Source organism: Cervus elaphus, chromosome 23 (assembly GCF_910594005.1).
Source record: "Cervus elaphus chromosome 23, mCerEla1.1, whole genome shotgun sequence".
NCBI classification, from domain to species: domain Eukaryota; kingdom Metazoa; phylum Chordata; class Mammalia; order Artiodactyla; family Cervidae; genus Cervus; species Cervus elaphus.
Genome location: NC_057837.1, coordinates 52590187 through 52608626, shown reverse-complemented (window position 1 = coordinate 52608626; position 18440 = coordinate 52590187). Strand labels below are relative to the sequence as shown.

The 18440-nt window shown below is 40.4% G+C and overlaps 1 pseudogene; it reads right to left on the bottom strand.

Annotated features, from left to right (window-relative positions):
* Positions 1 to 1906: 1906 nt before the first annotated feature.
* LOC122681088 lies at positions 1907 to 3664 on the bottom strand (annotated as a pseudogene).
* Positions 3665 to 18440: the final 14776 nt, after the last annotated feature.

Below are 18440 nucleotides of genomic sequence, written 5' to 3'. Positions count from 1 at the left end.
AAAGTACAATAGTATACTACAACAACTGGCACACAGGGCTGGCATAGAGTGAAGAGGCAAGAAGAGTTACTGACTGGAGGAGGGAGATCAGGTGACAGATGGTAGAGCTGAAAGATCATCAGCAATAGGAGATGGAGGGCAAGCTGCAATTTCGCTCATGCCTGATATTGATGGTACAGGTTCTGGTTCCTTGCTGGAACCAGATACACGTGTGAATCTTTGAAACTTCACAACTTGAAGGTTCATATGTAGAGGACTTACTGCATACAATTCAACGTTATCAACTAAAGCCACCATGTTTTATGTTAGATCCTGAGAGCTTTGTACCCTTTTATGACCTCTTCTTATTACCCACCACCTCCAGCTGCCAGCAACCATTTTGCTACTTTCTATTTCTATGAGCTTTTCACTTTCTGTTTTTTAATTAATTTATTTATTATTAAACTTATTTACTTTCTAATTGAAGGATAATTGCTTTACAGAATTTTGTTGTTTTCTGTCAAACCGCAACATGAATCAGCTATAGGTATACTTATCTCCCCTCCCTTTTGAACCTCCCTCCCATCTCCCTCCCCATCCCACCCCTCTAGGTAGATACAGAGCCCCTGTTTGTGTTTCCTGAGCCATACAGCAAATTTCTGTTGGCTATCTATTTTACATATGGTAATGTAAGTTTCCATGTTACTCTCTCCATACATCTCACCCTCTCCTCCCCTTGCCCCATGTCCATAAGTCTATTCTCTTTTTTTTTTTTTTTTTTTTTGCTGTCCCTAATTTTATTAGATGCAAAACAAAATATGCATACAGCAAAACCTAAAACGTACAAAGATTCCACTTGCCTTAGTCAATTCTTATCACAAAGATGTATCTGAAACCATACAATTTATACTTTCATACAGAAAGATATTTGTTTCTGTTTCTTTTCTAACAAAAGAAAATTTCAGTTCATGTATGTTGAATTATTAATTTGAAAAAGTATTAGTGAAATCAGATTTATTAGTCAAAAATTCTGAATGAGAATTAATGTTAAACTCTTCTACTACAATGAAACCTTCAAAATATTGCCAACCTGAAGTTTCCAGCATAAGATGTTTTATTTCAAGTCCCATGGGGGCAATTATCTATAATGAGATTAAGAACATTCTTAAGCTGGGTTCAGGCTGGCACTGTTTCAGGTGGCTGAGTAAACATTTTCTTGACAACCCCAATGACAAGTTTGAGGCTTAGACTGTTGCATGATGTAAACAATATGAACTTAAAAAGATTATAATATCTACAGCATTATAAAGTTACAAAATAAAAGGGTCATTGATCAATTATTTTCTTAAGGTCTGTGACTAACAACTTTCATATTTGAGGCCTATAAGAACAAATGGCAATGTTCTTTATTCTTACAAGACACTTTCTCAGAAGGTCAAAAAAATAAAACCAGATGCACATTATTATTATTACTGATATATGTATGATTAGAAATAGATTTGCCTTCCCTCAATCTTAGCCTGGAGATGAGGGACATTTACAATAATTTTGATGGTTAAAAAAATAAATCAGACTGTAACAGCTATGGAAACTGTAAGCCAAATATAATACAAAACGAGCCAATACAACACATCTCTTAAAATCCTCTTCTTTGTAGTTACCAGACTGTCCCTAATGTTGTTCTAATTTTGTACTATGTAGTGGTTTTTAAGAAACTGAACTAGAACAAAGCAACTCCTTTGCCCTGTTTTTTTAAAGTTTTTTTTTTTTACACACATACTGTATATACAACTTTTAAAATAGCTGCACAATTTTATATCTCACTGTTAGAGAAGTGCAGTCCAGGCAGACCATGCTCTCAATATATTAAAAATATTAAATAAAACCCAACCAGTTTCATATTTTTCCAATAGTCAAGCTAGTTGGAAAAAAGGGTCTGGAGAAAAAACAGGCAGTTGTAAAACAGGATCAATCTTTCTTCACAAACACACTACTTAAAAACTCTTGCTAGTTCCTTATCTTATCCCTTTGACACCATCTCTATGATCTCACCTTAAAAGTTGGAAATAACACATTGCTAACTTAGAGACAAAATCTTTTGAAACATGCATATGTCAACTGCCCACTCAACCAACTGCAACCCTGAGGATTTTTCTGGCCCAGTAAAAAGAGGAAACACTAAGATCATCTCTGCTGTAGAGTTGCTTCTCCAGTTAACAATATCATGTGTTTTTCAGGATGTTTCTTGGGCATGCATGTATGACACTGTCACTTCATGATTCTACTTCCCACAAGCAGATATCTCCTCCACTCTGTCTTTCATCCCAAGAAAGCCACTGTCATCCACCCAAAGGTTTTCCAAGGTAAACCAAAGTCACTTCCGTGTTGCCATATACAGCAGAAACTGCTGGATATAAGCAGACCTTTGGAAGTCCTCTAAAGGCAACCCCCAGGAATTCATATCCACGTTCAAAAGCTAGAGTCTTATCTTCCATGTCCAAGATGACTCGAATTCTTTCTCCTATCTGATATTTTGGTGCATTGTTGCACTGTGGAAAACTGCCATTGACTTCTCCATTATGTAGTAGATTATTGTCCACTAGATTCCAGCCCCAGCTCTGGTCATCACTGCCCAGCAATGCCACATAACCTTGGCACTGCGTGGGGGCTCGTTTTGTAGCAATTCCAATCACTGCCACAGTGCCCAGGGGGCCCTCCCACCACACTTCCCGTGCATGGCGGCCCTCACCGAAACCAATCTTGGTCCTTGCACCATCAGTGCTCTGAGCGATGGGGTTTTCGATGTAAAGTAAAGCCATTCTTCTTAATGTAGACATTCCTGGAGCAGTCATTAGTGCTGAAAGCATGTTGGAAAGCACGTATCTTGGCCTTGTAGCTGGGCAGGTTGCAGAGGATGTCCGTGCGCAGAGCCTCCTCTGCCAGGCTGCGGGCGCACAGGCTCCGCCACACCTCGCTCTTCTCATCGCCGTGCAGGCAGCGGTACCAGTGCTTGCACACCAGGGCGCAGCTCGGACAGCTCCAGGTAGGAGAACACCAACTCCAGCACCCGGCTGGGCAACCGGCCCCCGGCCCCAGAGCCCGAGCCGGCGCCCGCACCGCCGCCGCTACAGCCAGCGCCGCCCGAGGCTGCCCCAGCCCCCGGGCCGGCGCCGCCATCGCCTCACCAGCCGGCCCGAGGGCCGCCGCCGCCGCTTCCCCCCGTCTCTGCTCCAGAGGCCAAGCCTCGCCTTGAGGATAAGTCTATTCTCTCTGTCTGTTTCTCCATTGCTGCCCTGCAAATAAATTCTTCGGTACCATATTTCTAGATTTGATATATATGCGTTAGTGTACGATATTTATCTTTCTCTTTCTGGCTTACTTCACTCCGTATAATAGGCTCTAGATGCAAGCACCTCATTAGAACTGACTTAAATGTGTCCTTTTTGTGGCTGAGTAATATTCCATTGTGTATATGTACCAAAACTTCTTTATCTGTTTATCTGTCGATGGACATCTAGGTTGCTTCCATGTTCTAGCTATTGTAAATAGCGCTGCAATGAACATTGGGATACATGTGTCTTTTTCAGTTTTGGTTTCCTCAGGATATATGCCTAGGAGTTGGGTTGCTGGGTCATATGGTGGTTTTATTCCTAGTTTTTCAAGGACTCCTCATACTGTCTTCCATGATGGTGGCATCAATTTACATTCCCACCAACAGTACAAGAGCCTTTCCTTTTCTCCACACCCTCTCCAGCATTTATTGTTTATAGACTTTTTGATGATGGCCATTCTGACCAGTGTGAGGTGATATCTCATTGTAATTTTGATTTGCATTTCTCTAATAATGAGCGATTGGCTAGTTTTCTGTGATTATGGTCAGTGTGCCTGCCCTTTGATGCCCTCTCGCAACACCTACTGTCTTACTTGGGTTTCTCTTACCTTAGACATGGGGTATCTCTTCACGGCTACTCCAGCAAAGCACAGTTGCTGCTCCTTACCTTGGACGAGGCAGGCACACTGAAACCATAATCACAGAAAACTAGCCAATCTGATCACAGGACCACAGCCTTGTCTAACTCAATGAAACTAAGCCATGCCGTGTGGGGCCACCCAAGACGGACGGGTCATGGTGGAGAGGTCTGACAGAATGTGGTCCACTGGAGAAGGGAATGGCAAACCACTTCAGTATTCTTGCTTTGAGAACCCCATGAACAGTATGAAAAGGCAAAGTGATAGGATACTGAAAGAGGAACTCCCCAAGTCGGTAGGTGCCCAATATGCTACTGGAGATCAGTGGAGAAATAACTCCAGAAAGAATGAAGGGATGGTGCCAAAGCAAAAACAATACCCAGTTGTGCATGTGACTGGTGATAGAAGCAAGGTCCGATGCTATTAAGAGCAATATTGCATAGGAACCTGGAATGTTAGGTCCATGAATCAAGGCAAATTGGAAGTGGTCAAACAGGAGATGGCAAGAGTGAACATCGACATTCTAGGAATCAGTGAACTAAGATGGACTGGAATGGGTGAATTTAACTCAGATGACCATTATATCTTCTACTGTGGGCAGGAATCCCTTAGAAGAAATGGAGTAGCCATCATGGTCAACAAAAGAGTCCGAAATGCAGTACTTGGATGCAATCTCAAAAATGACAGAATGATTTCTGTTCATTTCCAAGGCAAACCATTCAATATCATGGTAATCCAAGCCTATGCCCCAACCAGTAATGCTGAAGAAGCTGAAGTTGAACGGTTCTATCAAGACCTACAAAACCTTTTAGAACCAACACCCAGAAAAGACGTCCTTTTCATTATAGGGGACTGGAATGCAAAAGTAGGAAGTCAGGAAACACCTGGAGTAACAGGCAAATTTGGCCTTGGAGTACAGAATGAAGCAGGTCAAAGGCTAGTAGAGTTTTGCCAAGAGAACACACTGGTCATAGCAAACAACCTCTTCCAACAACACAAGAGAAGACTCTACACATGGACATCACCAGATGGTCAACACCGAAATCAGATTGATTATATTCTTTGCAGCCAAAGATGGAGAAGCTCTATACCAAAAACAAGACCGGGAGCTGACTGGGGCTCAGATCATGAACACTTTATTGCCAAATTCAGACTTAAATTGAAGAAAGTAGGGAAAACCACTAGACCATTCAGGTATGACCTAAATCAAATCCCTTATGACTATACAGTGGAAGTGAGAAATAGACTTAAGGGACTATATCTGATAGAGTACCTGATGAAATATGGACGGAGGTTTGTGACATTGTACAGGAGACAGGGATCAAGACCATCCCCATGGAAAAGAAATTCAAAATGGCAAAATGGTTGTCTGAGGAGGCATTACAAATAGCTGTGAAAAGCAAAGGAGAAAAGGAGAGATATTCCCATTTGAATGCAGAGTTCCAAAGAATGGCAAAGAGAGATAAGAAAGCCTGTCTCAGTGATCAATTCAAAGAAATAGAGGAAAACAACAGAATGGGAAAGACTAGAGATCTCTTCAAGAAAATTAGAGATACCAGGGGAATATTTCATGCAAAGATGGGTTCAATAAAGGACAGAAATGGTATGGACCTAACAAAAGCAGAAGATATTAAGAAGAGGTAGCAAGAATACACAGAAGAACGGTACAAAATAAGATCTTCACGGCCCAGATAATCACGATGGTGTGATCACTCACCTAGAGCCAGACATCCTGGAATGTGAAGTCAGGTGGACCTTAGAAAGCCTCACTATGAACAAAGCTAGTGGAGGTGATGGAATTCCAGTTGAGCTATTTCAAATCCTGAAAGATGATGCTGTGAAAGTGCTGCACTCAACATGCCAGCAAATGTGGAAAACTCAGCAGTGGCCACAGGACTGGAAAAGGTCAGTTTTCATTCCAATCCCAAAGAAAGGCAATCCCAAAGAATGCTCAAACTACCACACAATTGCACTCATCTCACACGCTACTAAAGTAATGCTCAAAATTCTCCAAGCCAGGCTTCAGCAATACGTGAACCATGAACTTCCAGATGTCCAAGCTGGTCTTAGAAAAGGCAGAGGAACCAGAGATCAAGTTGCCAACATCTGCTGGATCATCGGAAAAGCAAGAGAGTTCCAGAAAAACATCTATTTCTGCTTTATTGACTATGCCAAAGCCTTTGACTATGTGGAGCACAATAAACTGTGGAAAATTCTGAAAGAGATGGGCATACCAGACCACCTGACCCACCTCTTGAGAAACCTATATGCAGGTCAGGAAGCAACAGTTAGAACTGGACATGGAACAATGGACTGGTTCCAAATAGGAAAAGGAGTACGTCAAGGATGTACATTGTCACCCTGCTTATTTAACTTATATGCAGAGTACATCATGAGAAACACTGGGGTGGAAGAAGCACAAGCTGGAATCAAGATTGCTGGGAGAAATATCAATAACCTCAGACATGCAGATGACACCACCCTTATGGCAGAAAGTGAAGAGGAACTAAAAATCCTCTCGATGAATGTGAAAGAGGAGAGTGAAAAAGTTGGCTTAAAGCTCGACATTCAGAAAACTAAGATCATGGCATCTGGTCCCATCACTTCATGGGAAATAGATGGGGAAACAGTGGAAACAGTGTCAGACTTTATTTTTCTGGGCTCCAAAATCACTGCAGATGGTGATTGCAACCATGAAATTAAAAGACACTTACTTCTTGGAAGGAAAGTCATGACCAACCTCGATAGCACATTAAAAAGCAGAGACATTACTTTGCCAACAAAGGTCCGTCAAGTCAAGGCTATGGTTTTTCCAGTGGTCATGTATGGATGTGAGAGTTGGACTGTGAAGAAAGCTGAACACCGAAGAATTGATGCTTTTGAACTGTGATGTTGGAGAAGACTCTTGAGAGTCCCTTGGACTGCAAGGAGATCCAACCAGTCCATCCTAAAGGAGATGAGTCCTGGGTGTTCATTGGAGGGACTGATGTTGAAGCTGAAACTCCAAAACTTTGGCCACCTGATGGGAAGAGTTGACTCATTGGAAAAGACCCTGATGCTGGGAGGGATTGGGGGCAGGAGGAGAAGGGGACGACAGAGGATGAGATGGCTGGATGGCATCACCGACTTGATGGACATGAGTTTGAGTAAACTCCGGGGGTTGGTGATGGACAGGGAGGCCAGCATGCTGTGATTCATGGGGTCGCAAAGAGTCGGACACGACTGAGCTACTGAACTGAACTGAATAATGAGCAATGTTGAGCATCTTTTCATGTGTTTGTTAGTTATCTGTACGTCTTCTTCGGAGAAATGTCTGTTTAGGTCTTTCCCCACTTTTTGATTGGGTTGTTTGTTTTTCTGATATTGAGTTGTATCAGGTGCTTGTATATTTTGGAAATTAATCCTTTGTCAGTTGTTTCATTTGCTATTATTTTCTCCCATTCTGAAGGTTGTCTTTTCACCTTGCTTATAGTTTCCTTTGCTGTGCAAAGCTTTTAAGTTTAATCAGGTCCCACTGTTTACTTTTGTTTTTATTTCCATTACTCTAGGATGTGGGTCATAGAGGATCTTGCTTTGATTTATGTTATCGAGTGTTCTGCCTATGTTTTCCTCTAAGAGTTTCATAGTTTCTGGTCTTACATTTAGGCATTTAATCCATTTTGAATTTATCTTTGTGTATGGTGTTAGGAAGTGTTCTAATTTCATTCTTTTACATGTAGGTGTCCAGTTTTCCCAGCACCATTTATTGAAGAGGCTATCTTTGCCCCAATGTATATTCTTGCCTCCTTTGTCAAAAATAAGGTACCCATAGGTGCATGGGCTAATTTCTGGTTCTTTCTGTCTTGTTCCATTGGTCTGTATTTCTGTTTTTGTGCCAGTATCATACTGTCTTGATGATGGTACCTTTGTAGTATAATCTGAAGTCAGGAAGGTTGATTCCTCCAGCTCCATTCTTCTTTCTCAAGACTGCTTTAGTTATTCAGGGTATTTTGTGTTTCCATATGAATTGTGAAATTTTTCGTTCTAGTTCTGTGGAAAATGCCATTGGTAATTTCATAGGGATCACATTGAATCTGTAGATTGCATTTGGTAGTATAGTAATTTTCACAGTATTGATTCTTCATACCCAGGAACATGGAATATCTCTCCATCTGTTTATGTCATCTTTGATTTCTTCATAAAGGTCATAATTTTCTGGGTATAGTTCTTTTGTCTCCTTAGGTAAGTTTATTCCTAGTTACTTTATTCCTTTTGTTGCAATGGTGAATGGGACTGATTCCTTAATTTCTCTTTCTGATTTCTCTTTGTTAGTATGTAGAAATGCAAGTGATTTCTGTGTGTTGATTTTGTATCCTGTGACTTTGCTAAATTCAATCATTAGCTCTAGTAATTTTCTGATAGTAATTTTCAGGTTTTCTATGTACAATATCATGTCATCTGCTAACAGTGAGAGCTTTACTTCTTTTTTCCGATCTGGATTCCTTTTATTTCTTTTTCTTCTCTTCTTGCTTATCTAGGACTTCCAAAACTATGCTGAATAATAGTGGTGAAAGAGGACACCCTTGTCTTGTTCCTGATCTTAGGGGGAATGCTTTCAGTTTTTCACCATTGAGAATAATGTTTTCTGTAGGCTCATCATATAGGGCCTTTACTATTTAGAGGTAGGTTCTTATATGCCCATTTTTTGAAGAGTTTTAATCATAAATGGGTGCTGAATTTTTTCAAAGGCTTTTTCTGCCTCTATTGAGATTATCATATGGTTTTTATCTTTCAATTTGTTAATATGGTGTATCACATTGCTTGATTTACATATATTGAAGAATCCTTGCATCCCTGGAATAAACCCAACTTGATCATGGTTTTTTATGTGTTGTTGAATTCTGTTTGCTAAAATTTTGTTGAGGATTTTTGCATCTATGTTCATCAGTGATATTGGCCTGTAGTTTTCTTTTTTGTGTTGTCTTTTTCTGGTTTTGGTATCGGGGTGATGGTGGCTTCATAGGATGAGTTTGGAAGTGTTCCTTCCTCTGCAATTTTTTTGAAAGAGTTTTAGAAGGATAGGCATTAGCTCTTCTCTAAATGTTTGATAGAGTTCTCATGTGAAGTCATCAGGTCCTGGGCTTTTGTTTTGGGGGAGATTTTTTATCACAGCTTCAGTTTCAAAGCTTGTAGTTGAGTTGGTCATAATCTCTATTTCTTCCTGGTTCAGTCTTGGAAAATTGAACTTTTCTAAGAATCTGTCCATTTCTTCCAGGTTATCCATTTTATTGCCATATAGTTGTTCATAATAGTCTCTTATAATACTTTGTATTTCTGCATTGTCTGTTGTAACCTCTCCTTTTTCATTTCTAATTTTGTTGATTTGATACTTCTCTCTTTTTTCTTGATGAGTCTGGCTAAAGGTTCATCAATTTTGTGTATCTTCTCAAAGAACCAGCTTTTAGTTTTATTAATCTTTGGTACTGTTTGATTCATTTCTTTTTCATTTATTTCTGCTCTGATCTTTATGATTTCTTTCCTTCCGCTAATTTTGGGAGTTTTATTTTTTCTTTTTCCAGTTGTTTTAGGTGTAAAGTTAGGTTGTCTATTTGATGTTTTTCTTGTTTGTTGAGGTAGGATTGTATTGCTATAAACTTCCCTCATAGAACAGCTTTTGCTGCATCCCATAGGTTTTGAGTTGTCATGTTTTCATTGTCATTTGTTTCTAGAAATTTTTTTATTTCCCTTTTGATTTCTTCAGTAACCTATTGGTTATTTAGAAATGTATTGTTTAATCTCTGTGTGTTTGTGTTTTTTACAGTTTTTTTCCTTGTAACTGATATCTAGTCTGATAGCATTGTGGTCAGAAAAGATGCTTAATACAATGTCCATCTTCTTAATTTACTGAGGTTTGATTTGTGACCTAAGACGTGGTCTATCCTGGGGAATGTTACATGTGCACTTGAGAAGAAGGTGTATCTTTTGCATTTGGATGGAGTGTCCTGAAGATATTAATGAGATCCATCTCATTTAATGTATTGTTTAAGACTTGCATTTCCTTATTAATTAATTTTCTGTTTTGATGATCTGTCCATTGGTGTGAGTAGGCTGTTAAAGTCTCCTACTATTATTGTTTTACTGTGTTATTGTCAATTTCTCCTTTTATGTCTGTTAGTATTTATCTTATATATCGAAGGGCTTCTATGATGGGTGCATAGATATGTGCAATTGTTATGTCTTCCTCTTGGATTGATCCCTTGATCATTATGTAGTGTCCTTCCTTATCTCTTGCAATATTCTTTAAGGTCTATTTTGTCTGATATGAGGATTGCTACTCCAACTTTCTTTTGCTTTCTATTTGCATGGGATATATTTTTCCATCCTCTCACTTTCAGTCTATATGTGTTTTTAGGTCTGAAATGGGTTTCTTGTAGACAGCATATATATGGGTCTTGTTTTTATATCCATTCAGCCAATCTGTGTCTTTTGATTGGAGCACTTAATTCTTTTACATTTAAAGTAATTACTGATATATATGTTCCTATTGCTATTTTCTTAATTGTTTGGGGATTGATTTTGTAGATCTTTTTCTTCTCTTGTATTTCTTGACCATATAACTCCCTGTAACATTTGCTATAAAGCTGGTTTGGTGGTACTGGATTCTCATAACTTTTGCTTGTCTGAAAAACTTTTGATTTCTCCATCAATTTTGAATGAGATCCTTACCACGTACAGTAATCTTGGTTGTAGATTTTTCCCTTTGAGTACTTTAAATATATCATGCCATTCTCTTCTGGCTTGCAGAGTTTCTGCTGAAATATCAGCTGTTAAACATGTGGGGTTTCCCTTGTATGTTACTTGTTTCTTTTCCCTTGCTGCTTTTAATATTCTTTGTGTTTAATCTTTGTTAGTTTGACTAGTATGTGTCTTGGCATGTTTCTCCTTGGGTTTGTCCAGTACTGGATTCTTTGCAACTCTTGGACTTGATTGACTATTTCCTTTTCCATGTTGGGGAAAATCTTTTTTTTGGGGGGGGGGGGGTAGTGGAATCTTAACTATAATCTCTTCAAAAATTTTCTCATACATTTTCTTTTTCTCTTCTTCTGGGATCCCTATAATTTGAATGTTGGTGCATTTGATATTGTCCTAGAAGTCTCTGAGACTATCCTCAGTTCTTTTCATTCTTTTTACTTTATTCTGCTCTTCAGAAGTTATTTCCACCATTTTATCTTCTAGTTCACTGATTAGTTTTTCTGCTTCAGATATTTCTGCTATTGATTCCTTCTAGAGTATTTTTAATTTCAGTAATTGTGTTATTTGTCTCTGTATGTTTATTCTTTAATTCTTCTAGTCTTTCTAAATTGATACTTGCATTTTCTCCATTCTGTTTTCAAGGTTTTTGATCATCTTTACTATCATTATTCTGATAGTAAATTCATTATCTGAATTCTTTTTCAGGTAGTTTGCCTATTTCCACTTCATCTATTTGGACTTCTGTGTTTCTATTTTTTTCCTTCAGTTGTGCAGTAGTTCTCTGCCTTTTCATTATTTTTTTTTAAACTTATTGTATTTGAGGTATCCTTTCCCCAGGTGTCAAGGCTGAATTCTTTCTTCCTTCTGGTTTCTGCTCCCCTAAGGTTGGTGCAGTGGTTTGTGTAAACTTCATATAGGGTGAGATTTATTCTAAGTTTTTTGTTTGTTTGATTTTCCTCTGATGGGCAAGGCTGAGTGAGGTGGTACTTCTGTCTGCTGATGATTGGGTTTGTATTTTTGTTTTGTTTGTTGTTTGGATGAGGCGTCCTGCACAGGGTGCTACTGGTGGTGGGGTGGTGCCGAGTCTTGTATTCACGTGATTTCCTTTGTGAGAGTCCTCACTATTTGATACCCCTTATGGTTAGTTCTCTGGTAGTCTAAGGTCTTAGAGTCAGTGCTCCCACTCCAAAGGTTCAGGGCTTGATTTCTGGTCAGGAATGAAGATTCCACAAGTGGTTTGTTATGGCATTAAGTGAGACTAAAACACATTTCCAAAAATGAGAAACAAAAGATGAACCCCAGACAAATGGCAGTTACAAAATTGGGCAAGTAATAATTGAAATAGCAGAATATACACATTTTTGTATACATCTATAAGCAAAATCAAAACAGTCCAACAAAAATAAAGTACAATAAATTGACCCAGCCAACAAAGGAAACCAACAAGTATATCCACCAGTTAAGAACAAAACTAACTAAAGCACAGACTGGAAAACAAAACTAAAGCAAGATGCCAGCTGGGGAATAAAGTAATGAAAACAAAACTAACAAATATGTTGAGAGGATAAGACAGAAAGGAAAGAAAGAATAGACATGCAAAGCTAAATAGAGGTAGTTAAATAGGATTTATATATATTAAAGATCGACTGCAAGGGGAAAGGAGCATTAGGAAAAGCAAACAAAGGAATAAATGTAGAAAAAATAGTAATAAGTTTAAAAAATTAAAAATTAAAGAAAAGAAAGAAGAAAAAGGGGGGGGGGGGGAGGAAAACTCCACAGAACTGCAAAAGCCCAATGTAGTTCAGTTCAATTCAGTCACTCAGTCATGCCCAACTCTTTGCGACCCCATGAACTGCAGCATGCCAGGCCTCCCTGTCCGTCACCAACTCCCAGAGTCCACCCAATGTCCTTTGTGTCGGTGATGCCATCCAACCATCTCATCCTCTGTCATTCCCTTCTCCTCCTGCCCTCAATCTTTCTCAGCATCAGGGTCTTTTCAAATGAGTCAGCTCTTCGCATCAGGTGGCCAAAGTATAGGCAGAGGTTTATAACAACAATAAAAAGTGTGACTGAAAAAGAAAAAAAAAAAAGCTCAAAAGCTTAATTAGATTTCATAGTGCCAACAAAATTGACAACTACACTGGGGGGGTGGGGAGGAAAAAGAAAAAGAAAAAAATCCAAATGAAACTACAGGACAAGTCAAAACATAAGAACAATAGATGTTTTTCTTGAGTCACTGCTGTCAGGATCCTTTCCCTCGCTGGAAGTCACAGTCCATCTCACCTCCCTAGGATACCCTCCAACACTGTGCCAGTCTCTGGACCTGCTGTCGGGGCAGCTCAGATTCTAATCTGGTCCTACTCCTTTGTGTTCTTGCCTCCAATGTCCACAGCTATCAGAACTAGTGCTTTTCTTTTGTAGGAGGTCTCAGTGTCCTTTTATATATTCTGTAGACACAGAGTTTGCCTAGTTGATCATGTGGATTTAATCTGCAGCTTGTACAGCTAGTGGGAAGGTTTTGGGTCTTCTTCCTTAACTACAGAGCCCCCTGGGTTTCAATTATGGTTTTATTTCCACCTCTGCATATGGGTTTTCCACTGGGGTTTGCTCCTGAGGCTGCTCTGGAGGACTTGGGTCTGCCCCACTAAGGGCCAGGTGTGGAGGTGGTGCAGCTGGTGGGTCACAGGGGTTCTGGAAGTGCCAGGTACTCAGGGGAGTTGGTGGCTAGGGAAGAAGGAAATATAGTGCTCTAGAAGGGTATAGCAACCAGTATTGGCCAATACACTCCAGTATTCTTGCCTGGAGAACCCCCTTGGCAGAAAAGCCTGGCAGGCCACAGTGCACAGGGTCACAAAGAGTTGGACAAGACCAAAGCAACCCCGCATGCATAGACACAAGACTTTTTTTTTGCCTGTGGCAGCTCTGTCCCAGTGAGTGTTGAGCATGAAGGTAGGGCAGTTGCTTGGTTTGTGGGGACCCTGGTGGCGCCAAGTGTGCAGAGATGCAGACTGCCTCAGTCACTGGAATTATGGCTCTATCAGAGTCTTTTTCCAAACCTCTTGTAGCTGGCGATCTGAAGGCCTCTTTGACTAGTCTTTCTCCATAGCTCCACCCATTCAGTCACTTAGAGGGCTCCCTTGCCTGGGGTCATTCTCTGTTGTTCAGCACATTACGCACATACAGGCCCCCACCCCACCCCACCCCCACCCCTGACTGGGGTCCTGTTCTGTAGACTGGCGCATCAAGTCACTTAAAGGAGCACCCTGGGTGGGGTCCTACTCTGTAGTTCCCTGCATCAGGCTCTTGATGGCCCAGCCTCTCTATTGTTCAGCTGTCGAAGCTGGCATGTGGGGAGGAAGAAGCTCTGGTGATGGCTCCACCCCTTCCACATGACTCAGCAGTATTGCCTTGCTTCCATGGCTGCCTGGCTTTTCTCCACAGGCATTTCCCACCACAATCTCCTCCCTCACATCACCTCAGTCATTCTCTCTGCAGTCAACAGGAGCCCTCACCCTGGGATTGCTCCACAAGCCCTAAGGTCCAGCTCCCAGCTGCTGCACCTTCTAGGGGACCTATATCCCTGTCCCGGGTAAATATGGCTGTGGCAAAGACTGTCTGATTCTCATTTCATTTAGGTTGCCACAGAGGACCTATATCCCTGTCCCGGGTAAATATGGCTGTGGCAAAAACTGTCTGATTCTCATTTCATTTAGGTTGCCACAGATCAGCTGTTTCACTCTCAGCCTTAAATGTTTCTCCTCTGACTCAAACAATTGCCCCAATGTAGGGATCAGTCCCCTACTTCAGTTCCCCCACCTGCCAAGGGCAAGTCCAGTCCTAGTAACACTTCTGTTTTTTCCCCTACTTCCTTCATCCTACTGAGTTTTGTGTAGCTCTATATATTCTTTTCTGCTGGTCAGGTATTTCTGTCCACTCTCAGTTGGTGTTCTGCATGCGCTTCCGTGTCTGAAGGTGTATTCCTGATGTATCCATGGAGAGAGATGTACTCCACATACACCTACTCCTCCCCCATCTTGTTCTCCCCAATTTCTGTTTTTAAATACACTTTTATTTGTTGTTTTAAACACATTTATCTATAGAGTTGAGAATAAAAGAAAACCAAAGACAGGGTCATGAAGATGCCCACGTTGTACCTGCTGAAAGCATTTTTCAAGACCCAGCTCAAAGGGCAGGTTTATTCCATCCTCATGACATTAACTGTGCCAGGCCTGCCCAACACCTGAACATTGTCTGCCATGGGCTTACTCAAGGGAGGCAGAGAAAGTGAATTTGTTCTATCTATTCACCACCTAACAGCTGCCAAGTCTCTCTGGGCTGTTTCTGAAGGCAGTTCTTCAAGAAAGCCAACAGCCTGCTCTCCTGAAGAGTGCAACCTATAAAACTCAGGATGAGATGCCAACTTCACCAAAGGATCCACCCATTATCATAGGGAGGAAAGAGATCAGGGGCAAGGATGAAATGAAGTAGACACGACTCCCCATCCTCCCAAGAGGGAAGGGTCCCTCACCCTGGGAACCTCCTTCACCAACTGGAAGGTCAACTGGGATGGATAGGGAGCTTCAGAGACTCAGAGAAGAGGACAGCAGCCTCTCCATAGTAGGCAGAACTGAAAGAAACCAGCACAGATGTTCCTAGCCATCTGGCTTCACTTCCCAGCCTGATAAGTGCACAGCAACTGGATGCTAAAACTCCAGCTTCAGTGGACAAACCCAGGGTGAGGACTAAGTTCAGCTGCATGGAGCTAGTCCAAAGAGACTAGTGTGGTCTGGGCCATAACTTGGGGTGTGTGCAGGATAGAGTCCAGGTCCACCACAGAACTCCACTGTCAAAGGACACAAATGGATGTATGTGGTCCTGCCTTAGCAGCCTCACTCTCTGTGTGCTCACAGTGGGGATGAGTCCAAAGCTGCAAACTCTGAGACCATGCACGAGCCAGTGGAGGCAGGGCTGAAGTTTAAGCCAGTCCCTGGCACTCCTAGAGCAGGTGTGGGCATGCAGTTTCAGTGGATTTACACCAGCAGCTTTGTGACCAAAGTGACTGAAAGACATCCAAGCTGATTACTGGCGCCTGTGGCTGAGGCACGTCTGGAGCCAGCAGCAGCAGGCTTTGAGGGCACACACACATGTGAAAGTAGGGCCAAAATCCAAGCCAATTCTCAGCACTCCTACAGTAGGTGTGGGCACATGGCTTCAGCAGGTTATACCAGCGGATTTGTGAGCACAACACCTGAGGGACATCTAAGCTTAGTACCAGCATTCCCACAGCAGGGGTGGGGCTAAGGGCAGTGTGAATAACAGTGTATATTGTGGGCACACATACCAGGTGGCAGGTGATGTCTCAGAGTGCATGACCCAGGGACCAGCTCCTGGGGAGGAATACGCAGCAGTTCCTTCCCCAGCATGAGCACTCCAGTCCCACCTACCTCACACTGCAGTTTAGAACTGGATCTGGGGACTTCTACTACAATATTTTGGGAGTAGACCCTGCCCCCAATGGGGTCATGACATCCCCAGAGTAAAGAGGAGGCCCCATCCAGCATCCAGTATGTGCTGTCGTCACCACAACAACAAACATACCCCCGATCAAGGAGATAGTGTCCAGAACACTCTGAAGAAAGGAGTGGTAGGCATCCACACCAAAAACTATCCTTGCACTAAAAATATTGGACTCACGTAGGCAACAGGGACACTCTTACGTAAAAGGAGCCCTTCAAGACCATAGTAGATAACTGCTTTTTCTAAATTCATAGAGCCAGAAATATACAAATAAAATGAAAAAGCAGAGGAACCACCCTCAATTAAAAGAACAAGGGAAATCCCCTGAGAGAACAGTGAATCAGACCTCTCCAAACCACCAGATCCCAAGTTCAAAAAGGAGGTAGTAAAAATGGTGAAGGAATTAAGAAAGACTATTGACAGAAATGTTGATTATTGTAACAAGGAACTAGAAACTATAAAGAAAAGCCAATCGAAATTAGACAACTCAATTGCCAAGATGAAAACCAAACCAAAGGCAATAAATAACTAACAGAATAATGCAGAAGAATGAATAAGTGATTTGGAAGGTAGAATAGTGAAAATCACCACTCAGAACAGCAGAAAGAAAAATGAAAATAATATATGACATCTATGGGATAACAGAAAGCATGACAATCTATGTATAATAGGGATTCCAAAAGAAGAAGGAAGAGAAAAGGGATCAAAAGTTTCTTTGAAGAAATTATGACTGAAAACTTCTCAAACCTAAAGAAAGAAACAGATAATCTATAGGAAAGTGAAAATGACAATAGGAAAAGTAAAAATATACAAGGATTTAAGATCACTTAAATTAGCCAGTACCTACATTTTTTTAAAAAATCAGAAAATTCTGTGAAAGCAATTTTAACTACAGTGAACAGCAAGATGATAAACATGATGATGTAAAATAAGACATAAAAACTACAAAATGTGGGGAAAGGGGTAAGAAAATGTAGACCTTTTAGAATGTGTTTGAGCTTATTTGAGTACCAGTCTAAAGTACACAGATATAATGACAGGCTAATATACTTGAAAACCAGGGTAACCACAACTCAAAAACATACAATAGATTCACAAAACCAAGCAGAAAGGTATTCAAGCATAATATAAAATAAAAATAAAACCACAGAAGGAAAAACAAAAAGAAGAAAATAACAAAAAAGAAATACATAATCAACTGGAAAACAAGGTTAAAATGGTGATAAATACACATCTATCAATAATTACTTTAAATGTCAATGGACTGAATGCTCCAATCAAAAGACAAACAGTGGAAGATTGGATAATAAAACAAAAATATACAATATGTTGCCAAAAGAGAACAAACTTAGGGCAAAGGACACATAGATTGAAAGTGAGAAGATGGGAAAAGATATTTTACACATAAGGAAACGACAAGAAAGTGGGGATACCCATACTCATATAAGACAAAATGGACTTTAAAACAAAGGCCACAAAGAAAGATCAAGAAGGACGTTATATAATGACAAAAGGATTAATACAAGAAAAGAGTATTGCACTCATTAACACATTGCGCCCAATAGAGGAGCACCTAAATACATAAAACAAATACTAACAGATGTAAAGGGAGAAATTGATGACAATACAATAATAGTAGGAGACTTCAACATTCTCACTGAATTCAACGGACAGATTATTCAGACAGATCAATAAGGCAACAGAGATCCTAAATGACACAATAGAACAGTTAAACTTAATTGAAATCTTCAGGACATTACATCCAAGAAAACAGAATACACATCCTTTTCAAGTGTATATGGAGCATTCTCAAGAATAGACCACATGCTGGGATACAAAATAAATTTCAACAAATTTAAGATGATAGAAATTATTTCAAGCATATTTTCTGACCACAATAGCGTGAAACTAGGAATCAACCACAGAAAGAAAAGCAAGAAACAAACAAACAAAAAATTACATGAGACTAAAAACATGCTACTAAAAAACTAATAATTCAACAATGAAATCGAAGAGGAAATTGTAAAATGCCATAAGACAAATGAAAATGAAAGCACAACCATACAAAATATGGGATGTGGCAAAAGCGATACTAAAAGGGAAGTTCATAGTGATACAGACCTTCCTTAAAAAAATAAGAAAAATACAAAATAAGCAACCTAATCTACTACCTAAAAGAATTAAGAAAAGAGTAACAAATAAAACCAAAAGTCACAGCAGAGGAAGGAAATAATAAAGATTAG